Genomic DNA, 19111 nt, shown 5'->3' on the forward strand with positions numbered 1-19111 from the left:
ACTATAAAAAGAGAACAGTGATATTTTTACATATTGCTGATCTCTCTTTTTTAGCACTTATAATTCAGCTTCTCTCTACATCATATGATGATAAATATGAGAACATGACCTAGCTAATTTTCCTGTCCCGAAGGGTTTATGCAGAGGAGTCCCATTTCTATCAATATGAGCTGCAGATGCAGGAGGGTATTCTACGGTGCATCCGAAGAAGTGAGGTTTTTACTCACGAAAGCTTATGCCCAAATAAATCTGTTAGTCTTTAAGGTGCCACCAGACTCCTTGTTGTTTTTCTACGGTGTCTCTGTAAGAGAAGGTTGCAGTGAGAGACAGAACGCATGCATAGGCTATTCTTAGCAGACAGCAGCTTGTCATGTAAGACTATTTCATATCCTTTTATTTAAACAGCTAATTATGTTAAGGTTTGAATACATGATGGCCAGAGACAGTTGGGGCAAATTAAAAACTACATGCTCCATCTTCTGCACATCAATGGATCTTGCAGAAAAATCCTACCAGCTAATTACTAGTGTGTACACAGAACTGCTAGGTTTGTTAGCCACATTATTACACTGTAGTACCTGGTGGGGTAAGGAGAGGAGGAGGAGTGTGTTGGTCACAGCTGCAAATCAGCTAACCAGAATGAAACTGGGAATCTTTGGGACAACGCTAAAGCACAGTTTTCCACTCAAAGTTTGATGTATTATTGTAATGAATGTTGCATCCTGCCACAGGAAGGTGGAAAAATAACAGGAAGGATTCCAAGAAGAGGGGAGTCTTGTAGCAACAAGAGTTAGAGAAATAAAGGTTTTGCCAGCGCAGTGGCTTGACTGGAAAATAGTTATGGGATCATCCTCTGTAATGTAATTTGCATGCGCTGCAGAGCGGTCAGAGGAGGGAGTTAATTGGCTCCTGTTAGATATGATGTTACAGGTGCAAGATCTGGAACCCCACACATAATTGCTGCACACATCTAGATTTCATCATTTTCAAGGTTATTTTTAAAAGAAGGGAAAAGGGCAGGTGTAATTGGCCCTTCTGCTGACAACTTCAGCAGATAGGCCAAGGGTCAAATGGGCCATGAAGAGTGAGCTCCTCTTTCAGCTCCAGCGGCGCTCTCTCCAGGTCAGGATCTAATAGCAGGGCAGTGTGGAGAAAGCTTGGGCAGCTGCTGTTGCTACTCACGCTGTATCTGCTTGCAGACAGGCAGAGTTGTTCAGCGCTCAGCAGTGATAATCTGGACTAGACAGAACTATTTAGAAGGAGAAAATGATCGGATTGCCAGCAGTCACATGATAGCCACCTAATAAACAGGACTGTGAGCCCATAGGTACAACCTTCCATCTGTGGATGTCAGAATCCTTTGCAGGCATTCACAAAGCAAGCTTCCCAATATCCATCTGTGACAAGTAAAAATTCAGATAGTGAAACCAAGTCACAGAGGCAGGGTCCATCTTTTTGCCCTGTGGTTTGTACAGGGTACAGGTCCATGACTGGGGCTCCTTGGCATTATTGCAATACCAATACATTAGGTGTTAGACCACAGGTGGGCAAACTGGCCCACAGGCCTTATCCGGCCCATGGGACCCTCGTGCCCAGCCCCTGAGCTCCTGGCCTGGGAGGCTAGCCCCCGGCCCCTCCCCTGCTGTTCCCCCTCCCCCGCAGCCTCAGCTCGCCGCGCCGCCAGCGCAATGCTCCGGGTGGCAGGGCTGTGAGCTCTTGCTGGGCAGTGCAGCTGCAGAGCCACGGCCTGACCCGGTGCTCTGAGCTGCGCGGTGGCCTGGCTGGCTCCAGCCGGGCGGCTGCCTGACCCGGTGCTCTGCGCTGCGCGGTGGCCTGGCTGGCTCCAGCCGGGTGGCTGCCTGACCCAGTGCTCTGAGCTGCGCGGTGGCATGGCTGGCTCCAGCCGGGTGGCTGCCTGACCCGATGCTCTGAGCTGCACGGTGGCATGGCTGGCTCCAGCCGGGCGGCTGCCTGACCCGGTGCTCTGAGCTGCGCGGTGGCGTGGCTGGCTCCAGCCGGGCGGCTGCCTGACCCGGTGCTCTGCGCTGCGCGGTGGCGTGGCTGGCTCCAGCCGGGCGGCTGCCTGACCCGGTGCTCTGAGCTGCGCGGTGGCGTGGCTGGCTCCAGCCGGGCGGCTGCCTGTCCTGGTGCTCTGGGCAGCACAGCTGTAGCGCCGCCAGCCACCGGTGCTCCAGGCAGCGCAGTAAGGGGGCAGGGAGGGTTGGATAGAGGGCAGTGGAGTTCGGGGTGGTGGTCAGGGGCAGGGGTGTGGATAGGGGTTGGGGCGGTCAGAGGGAGGGTAGCAGGAGGGTTGAAGGGGGGCAGTCAGGGGCAGGGAGTGGAGGCGGTCAGGGGACAGGGAGGGGTGGATGGGCCAAGGGTCCTGGGGGGGGGGGGCCGACAGGGAACAGATGTTTGATCAATGTAAATAATGCCTAATCCTCATACAACTACTTGAATAAAGACTATGATTAAGAGCTGAAGATTCAAATTCTTCCACTTGTCAGTTTCAAAGACATTTGTTGTAGCAAAGGCTTGTTCCTTACTGGAAAAGAAAGGACTTAGCCGTAATTAACATATTCCCTAGAAGAGGCTAACTGATTCTACCCTTGTGCAAAAACGCAGACTGACACAAGGTGTAGTGTTTTAATTACATCTAGTTTAGCTTTGCCTATTTATTCCCCGACATCCTGACATATGTCAATCAAATATATTCCCAGGAGCTCTATACAACACAGGTGCATAAAACTCTTCTGGATGATATATTTCGGGATAGAAGTCTCAAATGCTGTCTTCAGTGGACAACAAATGCACCTCCTGTTTGGAGCAGAGAGAGAGAGGGGATGAGTGGAAAGTAAAAATAGTTTGCTATATTCTCCCAAGAATTAGAGTTGGGATCCAACTGTGTTTTGAGCACAAATTTTGGGAGTCCTAAATAGAACTTCTTACATTAGGACAAGCTCAGCCCGAGACCTGAACAAGCCTATTTCTTCCATTAATAAGTTAAATACATCAAAGCTCTCTAGGCTTAGTGAAGCCAGAGGAGAATTTCATTAAAGTGACTTGCTGTTGCTTTCAAAGATGCCCACTTCCTGCTTCAACTGGGTAGGAAAGAGGGCTGGGGGGACATAAGCCAAACTGATCTTCATTCCTCCTTCCACTCTGCCCATTCTGAGATACAGGCTAGGAACGATTTCAACATTAAAACCATCTTTTCTCATTGCTCACCGTGTCTATGTACAGCACCATGCACTAAGCCTCTTGAGGTCCCTTCCAGTCCTATGATTAATCCAGCACTCGCACAACACAGCAAGAGTGGCCAGCCTCTGGGATACAGGACAGGAGCACGAGGCAGGTTGTACAGCTGCCAGACAAGTGGCTCTGAACCATGGAGATAAACACACTCTCCAGTGTTGTTAAGGCAGCGCCCTTCCTAAGCACACAGGTACAGTGTGAACAAATTCAAGAGCAAATTCCTGCTTCCATTTCCACAGTGAAGTGGGAGCCTCTCCAATCAGCAGTAGCAGGCATATAGTCGATGACTTTAACTAAGCTCTTAGGCACAGAGGTTTAAGGAGCCTTTTGTTTTCCCTTTAAACAACAGAGGAGAGCTTGCTCAGTTTCACTCGGCAGCTTTGGCCAAGAATTAAAACGTCCACAGCCCTAAATCTTCCTGCTAAATTTCTGTTCCAGGGCACCTAGGGAGGCAGACAAGCTCAAAGGGGGTGTGCAGGGGATGAAGTTTTCAAAGACAAATCCAGGATACACTATTGCAGGTAGGTAGAAGATCGGGAAAGTGAATGGGGAGGGTTTTGACACACTGAAAAGAGGGTGAAAGAACACCACCTCCTCTTCCCTCTGCTCCACAACACGGCCACAAGCACCTTTGCAGCAGGTTCGGAAGTTGGGAACATAGTTTTTTTTGTAAACCCATCCAGGAAGCTAGGATGGCACTCACACGCCTGGAGATTCCTAGCTTTCTGGGCCATCTGATTACACGTGGGTGGGGAGACTCAGCCAGCCTGCTGTCTATTTGATGGGCAGTGCAAGGGGTCACTGAACAGAGACAAACTAGCAGAGATACTGGAACCAGCTCTGAAAACAGACACGAGGCCCCATTGCTTATACAGGCTCCCTCACGTTCCCATCCAGCCACCTTGACTCTCTAATGAAACAAACCCCCAGGATAACCTAGAATAGGTCCATATCTCCCCATCTTTCCCTGAATGGGTCAGCCAAACACCCTGAGCGCTCCCACTAATTCAGAGGGGGCTTGTCATCCATTAATATCAACCCACTTCGGTGTCACCGCTCAGAATAGCCAGAGAGGCAACGTGCCTGCCAAAGGTCACGCAGCGAGTCAGTAGCTGGGCTGGGAGACCTGTTCCCTATGCACTACTGAAAACCTGTGCTGTTGTGATGTCTGCCATCTTGGCCAGCTCTGGAGACTGAGAACTGAAAGCACAAGTCCCTACAGCTTGAGCTAAAGAGCCAGGCGCTGTAGCTAGTGGCAGTAGCAGCTTTGCATGCCATGTAGGTCAGGGTACATGTAGCACTCACTGACCTGTGGGTTACGCTGTCTCCACTGTTTATATAACCCAAGGCAAGCTCCTATGCTAATGCACCATTGAGGCGCAGAATTTAAATGAGCCAGGGTATTTAGAGTTAAGGGTGCACATATCAGCCCACATGTACCATTGGCCCACTCCTTCCTGCCACACATGCAACCCAACTATGGCCACATTAACCTTAACTCTGCTCTCTTCCTCTATACTCCCACCCATCTCGCTCAAAGGAGCTGGAGAGGGCAGCACTGGGCTGCCAGACCAACCTTTTCTCTGCCCTCTTATATATGTTCCTATGATGGTCACCCACTATAGTTGCACAGGGCACTTGTCCCTAACAAGCCATCAGTTCACACAGGCTCAGCTAATTCATAAATCCACTTCACACACGTCAGTATGATCAATGAAAGCGCAAATTAAAATTAAGTATGACTAATAAGATTATTGAAAGTTCATTGCCTTTTTTTCTAAATGACAAACAAACAAACAAAAACTCCAACACAACTTCCCTTTTTAAAATGGGATTGTAAGTATAATTCTATTAGGAGGAGCTCTGAGCAGAAGATAGAATAGCTCTGTCAGTATCAAATGATCCTACCTTGGCTGCCATTCATCAGTCAATCAAATGGACACCAGTGGGCATCTAAACAGCTCTGAGACATCCGGAGACATGATGTCAAGGGATTGATGGTGGACTGACGATGGGCAAGTGTGCTTGAAAAAGAGCATCAGCATCATACTTCGGCTTTTAGGTATCCTCCTTCCTTTTTCTTGTTTTAATATGCTTTGACATTTAAAACAAGTTTTCAACTTGTCATATGTTTTTTTCCTCCCTTTTAAATTATGCATTTTAAAAAATTAAGAACATAAGAACGGCCATATTGTGTCAGACCAAAGGTCCATCTTCCGACAGTGCCCAGTGCCAGGTGCTCCAGGGGCAATGAACAGAACAGGTAATCATCAAGCGATTCATCCCCTGTCGCCCATTCCCAGCTTCTAGCAAACAGAGGCTAGGGACACCATCCCTGCCTATCCTGGCTAATACCCATTGATGGACCTATCCTCCATGAAGTTATCTAATTCTTTTTTGAATTCTGTTATAGTCTTGGCCTTCACAACATCCCCTGGCAAGGAGTTCCACAGGTTGATTGTGCATCGTGTGAAAAAATACTTCCTTGTGTTTGTTTTAAACCTGCTGCCTATTAATTTCTTGTGTTATGAGGAGTAGTAAATAACACTTCCTTATTTACTTTCTCCACACCGGTCGTGATTTTATAGACCTCTATCAAATTCAGCTCTGCCTCTACAGAAATAAAAGTAATTCATGCACCACACTAGGATAAATCAGAAACAAATCCTTGGGAGCCAGACCTCACTATCAGTTCAGTTTATCCTCAGGGCTTTGTCACTGGCTACAATGAGAGCAGGTTTGTCCTTTAGTCCTTGCCTACCATGCCAGTTTCCTTGGAATTTCCCATTGTTGAACAAGCCTCATTGTAACTCCACCAGTGGCACCACTAGTGTAGACAGGGCATGTCTCAGTGACGTGGCGGTAAAGTCACCAATGGTCGGTCTGTGCCGGCATTCCCACCGTTGTCAGTCCTAGTGTAATGGTGAGAGGCATTCAGAATAAGGTCACAGACATTGTCCATTTTTAAAAGCCTCTATGAGATGGGTCCCAAATGTTTAGGGATCATGGATGTAAATCCAGCCCCAACAGCCTTAAGCCTTAAGGTCACATAAGTCCAGGAGGCCCTACAGGAGCTGTTTTGCTACAGGGGGGAATAGTCATGCTGGAAGGGGTATCAATGGCATGATGGTGCAGAGCTTATGCCAGAGCTGCTGATTGAATATGTGTTCACACACATCATCCAAACTGCGCTTATTTGAACTCTAAACCAGGGCAGTCCCTGTTCCAGGGAAAAAGCTTGTACTTGGCTAAAAGCCACGTTGCTTTACTAGGTTTTTAAAGAGCTTCCTCCTTGCAATGCTGACTTCTTGCCAAATGAAAATTATTTCTGGATTGCAATTGTCAGAACTAAAAGAATTCGTCTCCAGCCTATCTGTGCTTCAGAAACGCATTATCATGGATTAAGGCAGCGCTCCTGTAAGCAACAGCTTGGAGGGCTTGGAGGAGACCAGCAGTTGCACAGACATCAGAAATTTACACTGAAATAGTCATCAAGCAGCATTCTTGTTTTTCAAGAGCAGAGGAAGTAATTTCATTGTCCAACAAAGCAACATCCAACGAAAGTGAACCTTATATTACATACATCTGCATGATGGAGTGAAGGTCAGAGGGGTCCACCCTCTGGCGAGCTCCTTCAGGAAGGAACTGAAAATAGTATTTTACATTTCTAGTATGGGTTTCATTCCGAAGGATCCCAAAGCACTTTGCAAACTTTGGGACAAATTCTGAACAAAGCGCACATAGATCATACCTACGCTGGAGAACTGAACGACTGGGCATTGAACCAGTAGGACTGCACCAGTGCGAGTAACAGTTGTGCAGTGTGTCTTCACTAGCCATGCTGTTTCACTTACAGTTTTGTCCTACATCCACACATGTGCGGCATTACACCATTGCGGTCATGTTGCCCTCAAGGTACTTATCCCACAAGTCCCTGAAGAAGGGGGTTGTGGGAATTTCAAAAGGAAAAAGAGGTCAAATTCCCACAATATCCTGTGGAAATACACATAATTCCCTGGGAAACTCCCATAATTCCTGTAGGAAATCACCAAAACGGATACCATTTCTTCTTCTTCCTTTTGTCAAAATGGAAGTCATGATAAATGGCTCACTCCTTGCTCATCAAAAAAGGTGTTTGCTAAAGCTTTTGAAAAGCAGTCACAAGCATTGAAAGGAGGCTGAAGGGAGGAAGTGGAGGTTGTTCTGGCAGCACTGATGGTGAGCCAGAAACACAAACCAGCAGTTGATGGAGTTTCCATTTCAGGAAGCAACACACTGTCTAGACTGGACACTGACGGTCGGAAATATAACTGAATATGTAGACCCACCACAGTATGGCAGATGATTTTTTATTACACCCTATCACAAGATTAAACACAAGAACTAGGGGTCACCAAATGAAATTAATAGGCAGCAGGTTTAAAACAAATAAAAGGAAGTATTTTTTCACACAACACACAGTCAACCTGTAGAACTCCTTGCCAGAGGATGTTGTGAAGGCAAGATCATAACAAGGTTAAAAAAAGAACTAGATAAGTTCATGGAGGATAGGTCCATCAATGACTATTACCCAGGATGGGCAGGGATGGTGTCCCTAGCCTCTGTTTGCCAGAAGCTGGGAATGGGAGACAGGGGATGGATCACTTGATGATTCCCTGTTCTGTTCATTCCCTCTGGGGCACCTGGCACTGGCCACTGTCAGAAGACAGGATACTGGGCTAGATGGACCTTTGGTCTGACCCAGTAGTGCCATTCTTATGTTATAAGATATGTTGGGGTTTCTGCTATTAAAAGAATGCAAACAAACCCCAAAACCATAAGAGGACAGTCAAGACAACCTTAATCTCAATCTTCTGGAATTTTCTTGCCAGTTTGATTTCCAGGAATAGATTTGAAATGGAACTTCTAGAAGTCAGCTGCAATTATGCCGATAACAAGCCGCTGCTTTTTGGACTTTGACACAAGTTCTGCTTGAAAAGCTGCCAACTGATTTAAAACCCTACCATGGAGACATTCCTGCTGCTCTGAACATGATGTGCAGGACTAATAAAGCCTGGGTTCCGTGTATTCAGATGACTCCATGGCTGCTCTAACATATGAAGAGTGACATGGTTAGCAAACATTGCTTGATTTGCACCTCAGGGAGAAGACTGGAAGCTATACTACTCTGTTCAGGCCCAGATCACATAGAAAGGGTCAAGCGATAGTCCAATCAGATCTCTCAAAAAGCATTCATGAGAATGAATCACAGCTCCAATGGCACAATGATCACCAATGAGCTCTGGGGGCAGGGTTGAGCAAAAGTGAGCACTGGTAACTTGAATCTTTTTCTCAGCCAAAGTGGGGAAGGGCCAGCAGACAAATTCTGCTGCCCATACTTCAGTGGGAGAGCGTCGCGTGTTTTCAGCAGGAAAGTTGTGCATGTGTCAGGGACTATCCTTTAAATCTATTCCATTCAGATTCCCATCCCAAACTCCCCAGGATGGTATGTGAGCCCCTTTGACATACTGGAAGCTGAGAAGTCGGACTATGATGACTTTGTGATGAGAAAGTGCTGATCTCTTTCTGGGATCTGAGATCTATTAGACTGTGGAACAGTCGCTCAAGGGAAGCGATAGAAGCCCTTTTGCTCGTAACATTTCAAACCAGCTAAACAAAAGCAATGGAGAATATGCTGAAGGGAACAACCCTCCACTAGCCAAGCGGAGGATGGATTAGGTGACCTCAGACTTTTTTTTTTTAGAACTAATTTTCCGCGACTAGTACTGGAGGAGACCTATCAGGTCACCCACTATTTCCTCCTCGTCAGCTGCCCAACAGCCTCAGTGACAGCGATAAAAGAACGATGCTCAACGCAGCCTAGCGTTAAGGCAATACTTAGTCCAGATGTAGGCAACTGTGTTTTGTTTCCACTGAGGCCAGAGGCAGTCTAGTCCGTGCTTTAAAATCACTGGGTCAGAACTAAAATCAAAAGAGGCTCTGCCCCTCTGTTTTTATTTAGTGGAGGTGTAACTGCTCAGCATCAAAATGGATCTATAGAAAACTGCTGCCAAAGATACAACCTCATCATGGATATTAGTCAATATTGGGACTAGCACTACAATTGCAAGATTTTGCATGGATTCAGTCATCTGTCATCTCTCTCTTCACCTCCTCCAAGCCTGCACATCAAGGCTAGCACCCGAATTCTCCCATCCCTAAAATAATCCACCTCCTTTTCTTCTTTCAGTGGACAATTAAGCAATTCTTAATGCAGGCTAAAAAAAAATACTCCGCCGTGCCCTCAATAAAAACAGAGCAAAGCACGTCCTGCTCTTGAGTCCTGCCTGCATTATTTTTAAGCCAGTGTGCAAATGGATGCCGTTCCCATCAGCCAGGGCATGCATGAGCGTCTGTTAGAGGAGACTTTGCATTTCAAAAGGCAGCCAACATGTCATGTGCTACCGCTGTTGCCGTAGCAATGTCCATGCTTAGTGAATACTGTGGCATTAAGTCACATGTTGAACAAACAAAAAAAACTAAAGCACAAGTTAGACCGGCTGTGAGCAGTCTTTTCTTGGGAGGTGGAATTTATTTAATTTTTTTTCTTTGCCATGTTTTTGTGACAAGGCCTAGTCCCCCACCCCCACCCCAAAAAAAACTTTTCTGCCTCCCTCTATTTCAGACTGTACCTGACTTGGGGGCAGAGTGAAAGTGACTCAGTTAGGCACAGAAGAACAGGGCTTCTATAAATACCAGATCTGCTGATTTGACTACCTCCTCTTGCTTGTAAATTTATGGCACTACACAGGCAATTAACGAGCAGCAATTTTTTAAAATCACCCTCTATGCAAACAGCGGCGGCTCCAGGCACCAGCGCACAAGCGCGTGCCTGGGGCGGCAAGCCGCGGGGGGCGCCCTGCCAGTCCCTATGAGGGCAGCAGTCAGGCAGCCTTTGGTGGCTTGCCTGAAGGAGGTCCGCCGGTCCCGCGGATGTGGGCCTCCTGCAGGCAAGCCGCCGAATCCGCGGGACCGGGGACCTCCCGCAGGTGCGCTGCCGAGACAGCCTGCCTGTCGTGCTTGGGGCAGCAAAAAAGCTAGAGCCGCCCCTGTATGCAAAGGTGGTTTCTATTTAACAACTGAGGTTCGACCTGTTATCTTTGCAAACGTCAGGTCAGCGGATGGACAGGTTATTGGGGGGAGGGATAGCTCAGTGGTTTGAGCATTAGCCTGCTAAACCAGGGTTGTGCGTTCAATCCTTGATGGGGCCACTTAGGGATCTGGGGCAATAATCAGTACTTTGTCCTGCTAGTAAAAGCAGGGGGCTGGACTTGATGACCTTTCAGGGGCCCTTCCAGTTCTAGGAAATTAATCATAATAATAATCTATGGAGATATACCTAATGAAGAAAGGTTATTGCAGCCTATCATATACATTTCTACAGGTGTTTAGAGATAAACACATTCACCCACTGAAAGCGGAGCAGACAGTGAATGTTCGCCTCTGTTGTGTCTGATACTAGCCCAATACACAGCCCTTTTGTCCATCTATCCATGCTAACAGTGGGAATAGTGCGTACAGGGGACATTTGCCTGGAGCTGCAGGTGTGCATGCATATAACCATAGACCAGACAAAAGGCACCAATGGAAAGGGGAAGCCATGACCGGGGCACTGGGAGGACAGGCCCTGTATGAGGAAGGGTGGGGGGTACTGACACAGGAGAAGCAAGAGAAGGCATCAGGAGGGAGGATATAGATGGGACTGATGAGGGTATCACGAAGGATGATGCTAGTGGCAGGGGATGGTGCAGGGTGTCAAGGATTAAGGAAGCAAACATCCAGCAAGCAGGACTGGAGCGGACATCTCTCCTGCTGCCTCTGCCTACACACAAAAGCGAGGAGGTAGCCATGCACGCATCTGATGTGGTTGGGCTCCAGGGATTCTGCCCAGAGAGTCACACTGCCAATCTCTAACAAAGGCGAATCCCAATCTTGCAACGCTGGCGCCGAATAGCAAACCCTCTGCCTGAAGAGCGAGTCCTGTCTCACGCACGGCAGTTTCCCTCGCCTTGGTTCACAGCACAAACTGCTCAGCTTCTGCTTTGTGTAGGGTTGGAAGCATCCTGAGCCATCAAGGGTAGGATCTTTTTTTTGGCTGAGTGATTCTGGCTCACCCCATAGCCGTGCAGGGCTGTTACGGCAGGAAAGAGGCTCATGCATGAGCAGAGTCAGGGACAGAGGACACGTGCTCCCTCTTTTTTTGGGGCATCAGCTTGCTTGTATATCAGCCAGCCCTTGCCCTTTGGCTGTTCAGTCCCCTCCCTCCATCCGCTCACATTAAACACACACCCAGCTGCCCTGTCTCGAGTCTATAACAGAACACACGAGTTCTCAACAACCAGATACTAGTCAAGAGGAACACAAGCGTCCTGTTGTAGTTTATTTCCTATGGAAAACCTAAGATCTAAAGAGCATCAAAGGCTAACTTCATAAACAAGATCCCCTCTGCCAACAAAAAATCCCATGATCTCTGTGCCCGATTGTTTAGACCTTCTGGTAAGACGAAAGGAAGCTAAAAGCCCAGGTTATATTCAGTTGTACAGGAGCACTGGAAATTGCGGCCAAAGCTTTCAAAGTTAGACACCCAGAAAGAGTGGACCAATGGACTGGCAGCTCCTATTGACTCCCCACTGAATTGGGGGGTGTTCAGTACATCTGAAAGTCACATCGCTTTTATTTAGGGGTTCAGTATGGAGCTTTAAATCTTTTAAGACAGATTTTCCAAAGCAATCTCAGCACGCAGCAGCTCCCACTTTGGCACTGAAGTAAACGGTCAGATTTTCAGATGAGCTCAGCTCCCATCTAGACACAAAGCACCCAAACTTTCCAAAGCCAGCAACCCAAAAAAATCCGGGCCCCTAAATTTCAGAATTTTGGCCCATGTACTTTTGTTCTCTGCCTACTGTTGGCTTCTTCTCTGCATTCCTCCCCTGGAACTTGGGGATAATGTCTTCACTTGCTAGAACTCCAAGTCACTTGCTCTCCTTAAGTCTTTCTGTAAATTTAGAATGTGAAATTCAGACCCAGACTTGAATGTAATAAGCCCCTAAAGTATGGAGGGTTGTCCAGAATCAGGGTTTTAATTCCACCTATTACAGAGCTGGGGAAACCAACTGTGAAACCCAGGAATCCAGATCGGGCTTCCCAAAACCACAAAGAGCTTGATATTGGTTCAAGGCCCATCTCTCCTTAGTGGCTCTCATTGCAAAGTGGAGCTAGTCAAATATGTTTTGATAAAACAGGTTTCTGGCAGAAAATGCCGTTTTGGCAAAATCAAAACACTTCACAGAATTGAATTAATTGATTTTGATGACATTTGAAAAAGTCATAATGAGTTTGGATTTTCTCATCTCATTTTGATTACATCAAAACTTTTCATTTCAATATGGTAAAAAGTTCGTTTCAATTTTCTTTGCTCAATTAATTTAATTTCAACTTTTCAATGATATTACTATATTGATTGGTATAGTTCTCTATTATAACATGTATTTCATATTTTATATTCTATTCTACTATTTCAACATTATGGAAATACGGTTCAATAGTTCCAAACTGAAATTGTTCCGAACTTTGGTTTTGCTGGAAATGTCAAAATTTTGGATTCCTGTTACGATTTGGACCACAAGGAAATTTCAAAATGTTGGAATTTCCCCGGGAATGGAAATGACAGTTTCTGACCAGCTCTGCTATTAAGTGGCCTATCAGTGGTGACCACGTGATGAAGCCCTGGCCAGATAACCACATATAGCTAATAGGAGGGCACAATTTCTTGTAGACTAAGTTCCATTCAGCCTGGCTGGAAATTGAGCATAATTAAAAGCTTAAAAGATTCATTAAAGCAGGAATCCCAGCTAAGAACCTCGTATTGAATTCGGTCACTCTGATTGAATGACTAGTTACAGATTTTATTCAGAGACCCCGTGCGTCATTAACTGGCAATCCGTATGGATTTTGTTACCTTGCTGGAGGCAGCATGGAATATTCCTCTGCAGTGCTAAGTCATTGTGTTCTATGCTCCTGGGATTACTTGATATTCTTCTCTGTCAGAGCACAATATGGATTCATCCTCTACTCCTTTCAGCAAAGTGATCTGCCGCAGCTGAGCTGCCGCGTCATTTGCAACGGGAAGCACTTAGCATTCAGGGGATGTGCTTAGCAACAGTCTGTCAGCCTCAGCTGCTTTCACTGACATCTCCCGTCTGATCTCATTTTAGAGTATTACCTCATTCCTGCCTTCTGTTGCCTGGTCTCCACTAAAAACTTAGATTGCCATGAAAAAAAAAATCATATGCTGAACACCGTAGCTATGCCGACCTAACCCCAGGTGTAGAATGCTTCCATCGACTTAGCTACTGCTGCTCAAGGAGGTGGAATTCCTACAGTGATGGAAAAAAATCTTCGGATATTGTGGGATGAGTCTATGCTGCGGAGTGGCAGTGGCAAAGCTACAGCATCCCCGTAGTCTTGTAACGTAGACAAGCCCTGAGTATCAGAGGAGTCTGTCTGCAATTCCCACTGAAAAGTAACTTAGGAAAGTAGCTAATCATCAGGTCGGCACCACCAGGGAACTGCCTAACTTCTAGGGTTAAAAGGTTGGAATCTAGTGTGGATCAAGAGCGGCCACCCTCTTCCCCTAGCTCCCAGTTTGCACTGTCTTTCCCTGTTACTTTTACCTAGCGCTAAGCGAATAACAGAGTTTTTCAGTTCAGGGGCAAAACCAAAAAAAAAAATCAGGTTCAATTGCAATCTAAACACATTTTTGGAATTTTTTCATCAAACTGAAAAAATTAAAAACCAACCAACCAACAAAAAACCTCGAAACAAAACCTTCCCCCCCCACTCCCCCCACAAGTTTTTCATTTTGATCTGGACACTTCCGGTGTTTTTCACTTTAAAAAAAAAAAAAAAGAAGGCCAAATTTGAAACTGAAATGCCAGTTTGAACAGAAAAGTCAAAGTGAAAGGTTTCCAAATGGCCAAACCAAAACATTTAGACTTTCGATTTTTTTCCCTGCAACCAAAACTATTAATCAAATTTTACCTGAATTTGACAAAATTTGGCCCCCAAAATGCAGTTTGCCATGAAAAAACAATTCATTGAAAAGCTTCACCTAGCTCTGCTTTTACCTATAGATAGTTCCCCACCCTCATTCGCTCCCTTTGAAAACTTCGGGCCTATGCACTAGTTCTTACACAGGACTACATGCAGGATAAGTCTGAACTCCACAGGCCTCGTGTTTCTTCTCGTCCCCTCTTCTCTTGTATAGCACCGTCCTTCACACAATCATGCTGCCTTTGGAGCAAGAGCTTTCTGCTCTGCAGCTCCTGCCATCTGGAACAGCCTCACTGCATCGCTCTGCTTAGCCATCTCTTGTGTCTCTCCTTTTCCTATTGGCCTCCTAGTGTTATTCAGCTTTGCTCTGTTTTACCCTTTCATGTGGTGGGAACAGAGTTGCCCCAGTGCTAAGAATTTTTAATGCTAAAATAAGATTGCAGATGCTCTGAAGTTTGCTTTAGGGGGACAAACTGCAACTCTGGAGATAGTTTAAAATAATTTTTGGAACTGACTTAATTCTCCCAAAGTCTACCCCTGCCCTGTTTTTAGATGCTGAGGAATTTTGATCTAAGTTCTGTACTCTTTCAGATTACAGATTGCCCCATCTTTGCCTTCAAGAGGTGGACGAACAATCTGTGTACTCTTTATTTGCATAGTACGAGACCCACCACTTCATTATAGGTAGACTGGGTTTTTCTATTACTTATTTATTGTCTGTACCTTTTCATCAACGTAATCAACTACTCAAACAGAGAGAGACAGATATTACCCAGTAAGAAAATTTGACTCTGATTCATTATTCTAAGTTTGCTTTTTGGTTTTCTGCTTTGAAGACGGCCCATGTTTTTGAACCGTATTTGAATGAATCATCAAATCTTCATTTACGTAAGGCATGTTCAGTTAGGATTCCAAACCATGAAAACTGCTGTCTTTAAAGGTAGATATGGAAAAGTTTCTTCACATCTTTGTTTTTCCCCATGTAAATCTGGAGCACTGGAAGATCTACCTCATTATCTTTTGGATTGTAGAATTTTCCAGCTTCTGAGAGCATGTTGGATTTTACCTCTTTTATATAAAAAAAGAATCTTTATCACCATTTCAGAAGAATGTTTTTTGTATTTTATCAATCCCTGGTAGTAAGCAAATCAGTGGCAATTTTTGACCTGTTAGCATTGTGTCGACAAAGAGAGTATTTAATAAGCTCTGATTGATATTTTCATGTATTATATAGATGTTAGTGTTGTTTTTGATTGTGCATGTTTTCTTTTTGAAGTCACAAAAGACATATGTCATATGTGATCTAATATAGTTGATTTTATTTATCTGTGCAAATCGCCCCATTTAACACTGGAGTTTGGGGGGATATGGTTTGATGCATAAAACAGTACCTTTGTGTTGCATTATATGAAATCAGGTGCCTTCAACTATCAATGTTACTCAAATGGGGAACCAAGATAAGACAACAGCTGCCAAATGAGTCAATCACCCAGAATTTGTTTTTGGGGTATGGTGGTAAGAGACAGAAGAATATTACCCAACTCTTATACCGCACTTTTCATCAGTAGATGTCAAAGCCCAACTGAGGCACAAGGAAGTGAAGTGACTTGCCCAAGGTCACCCAGCAGGCCAGTGGCAAAGGCAGAAATAGAACCTAATTCCCCCCCCCCCCCGATCCCAGTCCAGTGATCTACCCATTAGGCCACACTGCTCTCCTTCCGCTGTCATGCTCTCCAGTTACTGGGGGCTTTCAAAAAGAGACCTAAGCCAGAAACTCAACCTGCCTCCCTCATGCCAGTGCAGAATATTAGACCACCAGTCCAGCTTGGCAAATATTCATTTGGCTCCCCACAAGACCCCGGCCTCCAATAGACTTAAGAGCCCTGGGATTTGTTCAGCTCTTGTATAGATCATCCCCAATAATGAAATAATCAGAAAACTACATCTTCCTAAAGGGTTTTAAATCACGGATTCATAAAAAGGGCACAGGAGGGGAATTCTGAAAAAGTCAGGAGCTAGCGCATGAAGCCGTTATGTCATTTGACTAGATTACAACCTTTCTGGCAAACATGCTTTAGACTTTGGTGGTGCCAACACCTACCAGTAATAGAGCCATGAGGATACACACTGATTGTCCTTCATACCCCCACATCCTTCCTTCTCTTGGAATCCTTTCTTCCTTCTCTGTAAAGATCCCCAACCATTGCCTTGGAAGCTGTACTGTACTCAGAAATTTGGCAATCGGTTCAGGAGAACGCCTAAGGAGAGATGGCACCAAAACTGTTAAGAACAAATGGGGTTTGAATGCATTGAACCTATTACAAAGGGACTTTTATGGATCACAGTCATTGCCTGGCCTCGTCCAAACACATCCCTCCCGCATCACTGTGCGCCCGTTACATTTCTGAGTTGTAAGTGTGCCACGTCTCAGGAATGCTTTGCTTGCAATTCCCAGTCAGCCACATTCTTCTCCTGAGGCTTGGGGAGTGTCTGAGGAACAGATTAGACAATCTGGGTAGGAGACTTCTTATGTCATCATTTCCCTACTCTGGAGGTCAGGAATTCCTACCGGACAGGATGCATTCATTTGGGAGACTGGGAACACACACAGACTAATGTAAGACTGTTACAATAACAAGCTAATGAGTAGGTTGTTGGTTTCACCTTAAAATTAGAACTAAATAGGACGCACTGTGCTCCTCCTATGCTGGAAGATTACTCGCGAAGGTTGTGAACTTATTTACATATTATATAAAGCAGAGCCATTTGGCTTGACCTTATTATATAGTCAATAAGGCCATCTAGGGGAAAAATCATAACCAAACTATCATACTAGTGGTAATTCTCCTTTCTGATCCACATGTCAGATCTTGCTTCTCAGTTTTTGTCTATATGAGAGACATTTGGCATACTAACCATGATGTGATCTCCCGGCTACGCATGTACAGAACTCCTAGAAGTTTATATAGAAAAACAACAGAACAAAGGAGCCAAGAATCTGCACCCAGATCACCCTTCCTGATATACATTCTCAGATCGATTCTTGGCAGGATGATCCAGGTTAGGAAACCTGGGTTCCATTCCTGCTCGGCCACAGACTTCCTGTGTGACTTTGGGCAAGTCACTTAGGGGAACTGAGGCACAGAGACTATCCGTTCAATGGAGATAATACTTACCTACCTCACAGGGGGATTGTGAGGATACGTACACTAAAGACTGACGCTCTTGGGTACTATGCTAATGGAGAGCCTTATCAGTACCTTACAAGGAGGGGTTAAAGATCTGCTGCTAGGAAGATGAATTATGAAAAGCTAAAATAAATCAACATAAGTGATGGGCCAGAGCTGTAAAGTTTGAATCCAAAGCCAAACTTTCTTAAAATACAGATGTCTTAAGATTTGTGTTTGTGTAAGGCTCATTATAAAAATAAGGACCAACTATGAAATTCAGCTCCACATTTTCCCAAAGCCTGAGATGGGGTAGAGGTAAATCAGAGGTTTTGGCTCATTCCATTATGGCAGTGAAGTTCGCATCTGAACTCACACCAAGTCCAAGGGACTATAGATTTTAAAGCTAGAAGGGGCAATTAGATCATCCAGTCTAACTAACTGAACAATTCAGGCCATAAAATTTCACCCAATTAGCCCCATATTGCAACAATAACCTGTGGCATCCAGTCTTAACTGAAGACATCAAGGAATGGAAAATCTACCCCTTCGTTTGGAAGTTTGTTCCAATAGTGAATCACTCTCACTGCTCAGTGGGTGTTTGAGTCAAGCCTCTCTCGTCAATAACTATGTCATAGAAGGTGGTGGCAATTGCCTCTACTTTCAAGAGAGGATCATGGGAACCATATCCCTACTCACAGATCAGATCAGAGCTGGAAAAAGCTCTGTTGTATCGATCCCAGGGAGAAAGTGGGTGAAGGGAAAGGAGAGTATTAGAATGGAGATCTGTCACGCAGACCTGCCAAAACAATTTTACCCATATTAAATCCCTGAATACAATACCAGGCAGTGCAGTTGAAAGCAGCTGGATTGGTTTATTGGCACATTGTGAATAGTCAGTTTCTTTGATCTTAAAAGCTTTGAAAATGAAAGCTTGTACGTCATCAGGAAAGCGAAGGGCAGGAGACCTTGTGCTGCTTCTGGTTCCTTTTCCTAGCCAGCATTGCTTACCATGTAATGTCAATGGACAGTTAGGAGGATAAGGGCTACATAGGAGCTCTGTATTATGGGTGATGATGAGGGGACTGAAAGTGACATTTCTGGCTTTAAACATAATAATTCCAACTGATCTTTTGTTTTCTGTGATACCAGAAACATATATTGCACCCAGTTTATAGTTAAAGTAGAAGAGCAACTGGTATAGCCTTGAAAATGTATGGCTTCTTCCAATCTAGCCCAGGTTGGTAGCTATCATATTACCATCTCACAGGTGTTTGGTGAGCTACATGGGAAAGGCTAGTAGCGGGTCTCAGCTCTTCTCCCAAACACACAAGGGTCCACATCGCAAAAACCACTACTAATTGACCTCTTTATTGTCAGTCTCAACACAGCAGCCGATGATGGCACAGGTGAGACAAACTCAACTCCCTCTCATGCTCCTCTGAGTCAGGGCTGAGATATATTGACAAGAGACAATATGTAGGGAGGCCGGCACTGCTGTCTCTCTTCTGTGGATGGAGAGAACTTCACTGAATCCAGCACTGAATTGGTATGGTAAAAAAAAAAATCTACGGTAACTAGGTGCCTGTGAAAAACCC

Source organism: Malaclemys terrapin, chromosome 7 (assembly GCF_027887155.1).
Source record: "Malaclemys terrapin pileata isolate rMalTer1 chromosome 7, rMalTer1.hap1, whole genome shotgun sequence".
Taxonomy (NCBI): Eukaryota; Metazoa; Chordata; order Testudines; family Emydidae; genus Malaclemys; species Malaclemys terrapin.